General features: G+C 41.3%; 1 long non-coding RNA gene across 1 annotated transcript; it reads right to left on the bottom strand.

Moving 5' to 3' along the window:
- Positions 1–1,209: 1,209 nt before the first annotated feature.
- LOC119002814 (uncharacterized) lies at positions 1,210–8,379 on the bottom strand. Its single transcript, XR_005069811.1, has 3 exons — positions 8,310–8,379; positions 6,691–6,694; positions 1,210–1,229 (listed from the first exon to the last, which is right to left on the bottom strand). It is a non-coding gene; the product is annotated as an uncharacterized LOC119002814 (long non-coding RNA).
- Between the last annotated feature and the right edge of the window lie 207 nt (positions 8,380–8,586).

Raw genomic sequence — 8,586 nt, 5'->3', positions numbered from 1 at the left:
TAAACACAAAAACAACCAGAACTGCCAGGAAATCGAACTGTATGGAAGTCTGACAACCAAGGTGTTAAAGAAGAAACATTCATCCAGATCAGTAGGAGGGGTAGAGACTGGCAGCTGGGGCAGAGAGGACTCACAGCAAGGCGGCAGCTGAAGGACTGGGGCAGGCAAGGCAGTGGCTCACGGACCAGGAGAGGTGGCAGTTAATGAAGCAGGCAATCCTACATTTGTGTGCAAATAAACCAGGAAGAACAACTAGGGAGTGAGACAGACTGCACGACCCAGGGTTCCAGCCAGGGGAAATAAAGCCTCAAAACCTCTGACTGAATGAAACCTATGGGGGTTTCAGCAGTGGGAGAAACTACCAGCTTCACAGGTAAGTTCATTGGAGAGACCCACAGGGTCCTAGAATGTACACAAAACTACCCACCTGGGAATCAGCACCAGAAGGGTCCAATTTGCTTGTGGGTAGCGGAGGAAATGACTGAAAGCCAGTCAAGAGCCCACTCAGTGGCATTTTTCACTTTTGGGCCCTTCCACCATGTACAGAGCCACAACACAGATAAAAATATGGCTCAAATGAAAGAACATATCAAACCTCCAGAATAAATACAACTAAGTGATGAGGAGATAGCCAACCTATCACATGCACAGTTCAAAACACTGATAATCAGGTTGCTCACAGAAATGGTTGAGTTTGGTTGCAAAATAGAGGAAAGAGTGAAGGCTATGAGAAGTGAATTAAAGGAGAATGTACAGGGAACCAATAGCAATGGGAAAGAAACTGAGGAATGCTTTGGACCTGAAGGGAAAAATTAACATTCAACCAGAACAGAATGAAGAAACAAGAATTCAATAAAATGAGTAGAGGCTTGTGAATCTTCAGGACAATTTTAAACATTCCAACACCTGAATAATAGGGGTGCCAGGAGGAGGAGAGGAAGAGCTAGATACTGAAAACTTATTTTAAAGAATAATGGAGAACCTCCCCAGTCTGGCAAAAGAAATAGACTTCTAGGAAGTCCAGGAAGCTCAGACAGTCCCAAAGAAGTTGGACCCGCCTGGCTGGTGTAGCTCAGTGGATTGAGTGTGGGCTGCAAAGCAAAGGATTGTCAGTTCAATTCCCAGTCAGGGCACATGCCTGGGTTGCGGGCCAGGTCACCAGTGGGGGCCATGTGAGAGACAACCACACATTGATGTTTCTCTTTCTCTTTCTCCCTCCCTTCCCCTCTCTCTAAAAATAAATAAATAAAATCTTTAAAATAAAAAAAAAGAAGTTGGACCCAAGGAAGCACACACTGAGGCACATCATAATTACATTACCCAAGATTAAAGATAAGGAGAACCCCCTGGCAATGGCAAGGACACACCTGATTGGTGGTCATTCAGGGGCAAAGCAGTTGTACAGTCCTTAGTTCATCCCAGCTTGTTGCCTGCATTGGTGGCCAGAGCTGGTTCATGCCTGGGACACATTAAAAAAAAAAGATAAGGAGAGAATGTTAAAAGCAGCAAGAGAAAAGGGGGATAGTTACCTACAAAGAAGTGCCCATAAGACTGTCAGCTGATTTCTCAAAAGAGACCTTACAGGCAAGAAAAGGCTGGAAAGAAGTATTCTAAGTCACGAAAGGCAAGGACCTACAAGCTAGATTACTCTATTCAGCAAAGCTTTCAAATAGAATGGAAGGGCAGATAAAGTGCTTCCCAGGCAAGGTCAAGTTAAAGAAGTTCATCATCTCCAAGCCCTTATTATATGAAATGCTAAAGGGACTTATCTAAGGAAAAGAAGATAAAAAGTGTGAAGAGTAAAATGACACAAACTTACAACTATCAACAACTGAACCTAAAAAACTAAAAGTAAATGAACAATTAGAACAGGAACAGAACCACAGAAATGGAGATCACATGGAGGGTTATCAGTGGGGAGGGGGAGAGGGGAAAATGGAAGAAAAGATACAGGGAATAAGAAGCATAAATGGTAGGTACAAAATAGACAGGGGGAGGTTAAGAATAGTATGGGAAATGGAGAAGTGAAAGAACTTATATGTACTACCCATGGGCATGAACTAAGGTGGGGAAATGCTGGTGTGAGGGGGTGGGTGCAAGGCAGCAGGAATAAAGAGGAGAAAAATGGGACAACTGTAATAACATAATCAAGACAATAGATTTTTTTAAAAAAGAAAATAATGTAAAAGAGCAAAGTCGAAATCATCTCAGCAGAGTTTAGTGTCTGCCTGTTGGGATCTCTCTTTGGATACTGCTCCAATATTGTCTGAAGCTGGTACAAGCCAATACCAGGTGCTGTCCACGTGTGGCCCTTGGCAACCTGTTTAAAGATGTAAGTGATCCACAGTTTGTGGCTGCCTCCACTGGGTTTGGCTGCATGGGAAGGGGGGACAAGCTGCACGCCAAGACCAGCTTTTATCAGCCCAAGGTCCAGGGGCAAGACAGCAAACATTTCAAGGTACCACAGAATCTGCCACCACTTGCCTCTACCTGCTGGCTGATTGGCTGTCAGTCTTAGTCACTGAAAAGACTGTTTCTGAAAGGGTTTCTGGTGGAATTGGAGGGTGGGACACCTGCATCTCCTGTGAGGGGGCATTCCTCCTCCCCGGAGGTACATGTCTGAGTCTGTCCCAGATTACTTTTCTGACCTTGGCAGAGCAGAGCCCATAGTAGGCAGGTGGGTGGGGCCTCCAGTCCCCAGAGTTTGAGTTTGCCAGAAACCAGGAGGGTGTTTCTATTGGATGTTTTAGTCAGCTCTTCCAGGAAGAGAAATCGCCAGTCTGGTTCCCGGGAAAGTGTGAGAAATGACTGCGTCCAAAGCAGTCTCTAATACCTTCTGAGTCTGCCTATGCTGCTGTGTCCTCAGTAAGGTTTAAGATGTAGGGTAAGGCAAGCAGGATTCCAGAGGGTGGGGTGACTGGCATCTCAGAAGGTGGGGTAATTGCTTTTCCCCAGGCTTATTTCCCTGGGAGGTACTAGGTCCTCTCAAGAAAAATGACTGCTGATATTGTGAGGATGGCCCAGCACAAAGATCCTGGCAGCCACTCCCCCACATCCCTCCCCAGAGCATCCCATTCCAGAATCTCCTCAGACAACTCTGGTCCACATGGCCCTCCCTTCCCTGGGGCCCAGGGTAAGTGGTTGTTAGTGAAAATCTTGTGCTTTGGCTCTTTAAAAAAGGTAGCTTTGCATTCAGTGGGCTCCATTTCTCCCTGGTAGATAGAAACCCCACACCACCTTTCATCATTGGATGCTTCGTGGGTGGCTGATCTCAGCACTGACACTTTGAGCTGGGGAGCCCAGTAGGGAGTCTAGGCTTCATTTCCCTCAGAGGGAACCTTCCAAAGCTCTCTAACCTCAGCCTTCTACCTGTGGGAGTGGGGTCAGCTCCTTTCATGACCCCACCTTTCCTACCAGTCTTAAGGTGGTTTCTGCTTGCCCTTGGTTAAAAGTCTCCTCTTCAGATAGTCTTCTGTTGGTAATTCAGGGTAACTGTTCCCCAATTTAGTTTTATTTCCATTTTGGTTCTGGGAGGAAGTACAAGAAAGATCCACCTACCCCATGCTATCTTGTGACTTCCATGTCTTCTTTGTCCATTTGCCTATCAGTGGGCACTTAAATTGTTTTCATATCTTGATTATAAATAATGCTGCAATGAACACAGTGGTGCATCCATCTTTTGAAATTAGTGTTTTCAATTTCTTCAAATAGATACCCAGAAGTGGGGTTGCTGATTCAAATGATATTTCTATTTTTAATTTTTTAAGGAACCTCCATACTGTTTTCATAGTTGCTGCACCAATTTGCAATCCAATCAATAGAGCACAAGGGTTCCTTTTCCTTCACATCCTCACTAGCACTTGTTGTTTGTTGATTTATTGACAATGGACATTCTGACAGGTGTGAAATGATATCTCACTGTGGGTTTAATGCATACTTCTCTGACCATTAGTGATGCTGAGCAAAAGATGCAACAATATGTCTATTGGCTGTCTGCATGCCTTTTTAAAATTATTGTTGTTCAATTACAGTTGTATCTATTTTCCCCTCATTATTCTCCCCTGCCCTACCCACCCTCACTTCCCACATTCAATCCTCCTCCACCTTTGTCCATGGGTCCTTTATACATGTTCCTTGACAACTCTTCCCCTTCTTCCCTCCATTATCCCCCTTCCTCCTCCCCTCTGGTTACTGTCTTCTGTATGTCCTTTTTAGAGATGTGTCTATTCAAGTCCCCTGGCCATTTTGTAATCAAATTGTTTGTCTTTTTAGTTTTAAGTTTTATGAGTTCTTTATATATTTTAGATATTAACCCCTTATCAAATGTTTCATTGGGGAAAATCTTCTCCCATTGATTAGGTTGTCTTTTCATTTTGTTGATAGATTTCTTTTTTTAACTTTTTTAAAAAAGATTTTATTTATTTATCTTTAGAGGAGAAGGGAAAGAAAAGTAAAAGCTATACTAATTTCCTCCCAGGACCAAACTGTATCTATAACTAAATTAAAGAAAAATCATCCTGAATAACCAAGTGAACACTATCTGGAAACCTTGTAATCAAGGACAGATGGAAGAAAGAAGTTCACCACAACAAGACTAATAGGGAGTGTGGAGCAGGCACTAGAGGGCTGGATGGGCTTCTGTGGATGGCAGCTGAAGTTCCAGAGCAATATTTCAGCCACTGGGGAGGTCCCCCTGAGAAGTGTGGAGTCTAAACCCCAAGCTGGGCTCCCTAGCCTACAGCACCAGAACTGAAAAAGGAATCCAAATAACATCTGGTTGTGAAAAGCAGGATTTCTGTCTGCCAGGGAGAGATGGCCATAGATGCAGAGAGCCTCTTAAAGAGCCAGTGCACAAAATTTCATTTGCAGCCACTTACCTTGGGCTCCAGTAGAAGGAAGGCAGAGTGGACTAGAAATACATGAGGAGAGTAGGGGGTTGGTGGCTCTGGAGATAGAACTGAAGGAAAAGCTGCTAGGATCCTTGTGCTGAGTCATTTCTCATACTGCAGAAGCCATTCCTATCCTCAGGCAGCACATTCCTATACTAAAAGCATCAACCTGGTGGGTAGGAAACAGTATCCCCACCCCACCCGGTGAAGCTTAAGCCTAGCTGCTGAGGAATACAGTCAGAGACTTTCAAAGACTAACAGAACACCCTAAGGCAAAGTTGGATCTCTGGGAGCTTGGGGATTTCAGCTCACCCTCCACCAGGCCTGGTGGGTAAAAGCCAGCCTTTTTGCAAAGCCTAGTTCCTTCTGCATACACGCAGGCCCAGCAGATAGAGCCACAACCTGTAATAGCTCCAAACAGGTTGCCCAGGGCCAGTCACAGGAAGCGTCTGATGTAGGACAACAGCAGAGTCTGTGCAGATCTACCTAACACATAGAAACAAATATAAAGAAGCAACCAAAATAGGGAGGCAAAGAAACAGGCCCCAAATGAAAGAACAAGAAAATTCTGGAGAAGAATTAAATGAAATGGAGGCAAGCAATTTATCAGATATAGTTTATAGCAATAATTATAAGAATACTCAACAGCACCAAAAAAGACAAGGAAACAATAAAAAAGGACCAGTCAGACATAAAGAATGCAATATCTGAAATAAATAATCACTGGAAGGAATAAACTGTAGGTTAGATGAAGCAGAGAACTGAATCAGCAATTTGGAAGACAAGTTAGAAATAAATACTCAAGCAGAACAGCAAAAAGAAAAAAGAATTTTAAAAAATAAGGAGACTAAGAAACTTTTGGGACAACATGAAGTGTAACAACATCTGCAGCATATGAATACCAGAAAGAGAAGAGGGTATGCAAGGAATCAAGAGCCTATTTGAATAAATAACGACCAAAATTTTCCCTAGTCTGATGAAGAAGAAAACACATACAAGTCCAGGAAGTGCAGAGAGTCCCAAATAAGATGGACCCAAAGAGGCCCACATAAGGTACATCATTATTGAAATGTCAAAGGTTAAAGACAAGGAGAGATTTCTAAAACCTGCAAGAGAAAAGCAGGTAGTTACCTACAAGGGAGCTCCCATAAGACTGTCATTTGATTTCTCAACAGAAACATAATGCCAGAAGGGATTGATCTGAAATATTTAAGGTGATGAAAAGCAAGGACCTACAACCAAGACTATGTTATCCAGCAAGGCTAAAATTTAAAATTGATGGAGAGATAATGAGCCTCCTGGACAAGAAAAAGCTAAAGGAGTTTGTGAGCACCAAGACAGTACTGCAACAAATGTTAAAGGGCTTGCTTTAAGAAGAAGAAAAAGAAAAAAAACAGAGGAAAATAGTTTAAAAATATAATGATAATAAATACTTGTCTATTAATAATCACCATAAATGTAAATGGCTTAAAGGCTTCAATCAAAAGACAGAGGGTAGCTGAATAGTTAAGAAAACAAGACCCACACATATGCTGTCTCCAAGAGACCCACATCAGATCAAAAGATACACACAGACTAAAAGTAAAGGGATGGAAAAAGATATTTCATGCAAATAGAAAGGAAAGAATAGCTGGGGTAGCAATACTTGTATCTGACAAAATACACTTCAAAACCAAGTCTATAGTAAGAGACAAAGAAGGATACTACATAATGATAAAGGGAACAATCCAACAGGAGGATATAACCTTAGTAAACATTTAGGCACCCAACATACACCCAATATAAGAGCGCTATGTAAAACAAATCTTGATGGACATAAAGTGAGAAATTGACAGAAATACAATCATGGTTGGGGATTTTAACACCCCATTGATTTCACTGGATAGATCTTCGAGACAGAAAATCAACAAGGAAATGGCACCCTTAAGTGACACACTAGATCACACTAGATCAAGTGGATTTAATTGATAGCTTCAGTGCAATTCATCTCAAAGCAGCAGGATATACATACTTTTCAAGTGCACATGGAACATTTTCTAAGCTAGACCACATGTTAGGACACAAAACAAGTCTCAATAAATTTAAGAAGACTGAAATCATATCAAGCATCTTCTCTGACCACAATCCTGTAAAACTAGAAATCAATCAGAAGAACACTGAAAAATACACAAAGACATCAAAGCTAAATAGCATGTTATTAAACAATGAATGGGTCAATAATGAGATGAAGGAAGAAATCAAAAGATACTTTGAAACAAATAAAAATTAGAACACAACAATCCAAAATCCGTGGGACACCAGGAAAGCAATCTTAAGAGGGAAATTCATAGCATTATAGGCCTATTTCAAAAAAACAAGAAGTAGCTCAAGTAAACTCTGTAACTTTACACTTAAAGGAACTTGAACAAGAATAACAAAGCTCAAAGTGAGTAGAAGGAAGGAAGTAATAAATATCAGAGCGGAAACAAAATAGAGTCTGAGAAACTGATACAAAAAAAGTCAATGAATCCAAGAGCTGGTTCTTTGAAAAGATAAACAAGATTGGCAAATCTTTAACCAGACTCATCAAGAAAAAAAAGAGATGGCCCAAGTAAATAAAATCAGAAATGAAGGAGGAGAAATAACAACTGACACCAAAGAAATACAAAGGATTGTAAGAAAGGATTCTAGGAACAATTATATGCCAACAAATTGGACAACCTTGATGAAATGGAAAAATTCCTAGAAATATTCAGTCTTCCAAAAAGGAATCAGGAAGAATCAGTCTGAATATGCAGATGACACTGAGTGAAATTGAAGCAGTAATCAAAGAACTCCCAACAAACAAAAGTCCTGGACCAGATGGCTTCACAGGTGAATTTTACCAAACATTCCAAGAGAACTAACACAACTCTCCTTCTCAAATTATTTTAAAAAACTCAAAAGGAGGAAAAACTTCCAAGCTCATTTTACAATGCCAGCATTATTGTAATTCCACAACCAGATAAAGACACTACAATAAAAAGGAAATTATAGGCCAATATCCCTTATGAACATAAATGCTAAAGTCCTCAACAAAATACTAGCAAATTGAATATGTTACAGACAGGAGAGAGAGAGACCTGAGTCAGGAGGCCTTTCTCCCCCACCTCAGTTCTTGTCTCACCACAAGAGAATAATTCAAATGAGATAGAAACACATATAGTGGAGATGAATCAGCAAGTTTATTTATGAAACACATAGCAAGCAAGTGCCCGGCATGTCTAAATGCCCCACATACAGGAGAAAGTTGTTAGTATGTTTGTTAGTAAGTAAGTGAGTTTGTTCTATACACTTGAGCCAAGGCTACAGGTGGGTACTTTGCTAATCTAAGTACACTGACTATTGCGGTTTCGGGGTTATATACCACAGCTTGCTTCTAGGTTCCCTCTCCTTCCCCACTTTGGGAATAATGTACAGCTACAAAGACTTTCTTTCTCAGTTAGTAAAGGCTCTTTGCCTTAGTTAATGAAGTTGTTACAGGAGCTTCTTTTCCCAGCACAGCATCTCAAGGACTATTCCTCCCTCTTCCTGTCTGATTCCTGCTTGTGATGGTCAGGACACTTGGCAATCTTAGCAAGATTGTTACAGAAACCTCCATTTCTCAGTACAGTCTCAAGGACTCTTCCCTTCTTCTGTTCTATTCAGCTTATAATGCTTGGAGCACCCAGCAATTTTA

Source organism: Sturnira hondurensis, unplaced genomic scaffold, assembly GCF_014824575.4.
Source record: "Sturnira hondurensis isolate 20B ecotype Veracruz unplaced genomic scaffold, ASM1482457v3 Scaffold0018097, whole genome shotgun sequence".
Taxonomy (NCBI): Eukaryota; Metazoa; Chordata; class Mammalia; order Chiroptera; family Phyllostomidae; genus Sturnira; species Sturnira hondurensis.
The sequence above is the reverse complement of the archived record's forward strand: the minus strand, read 5'-3'. Positions and strand labels throughout refer to the sequence as shown.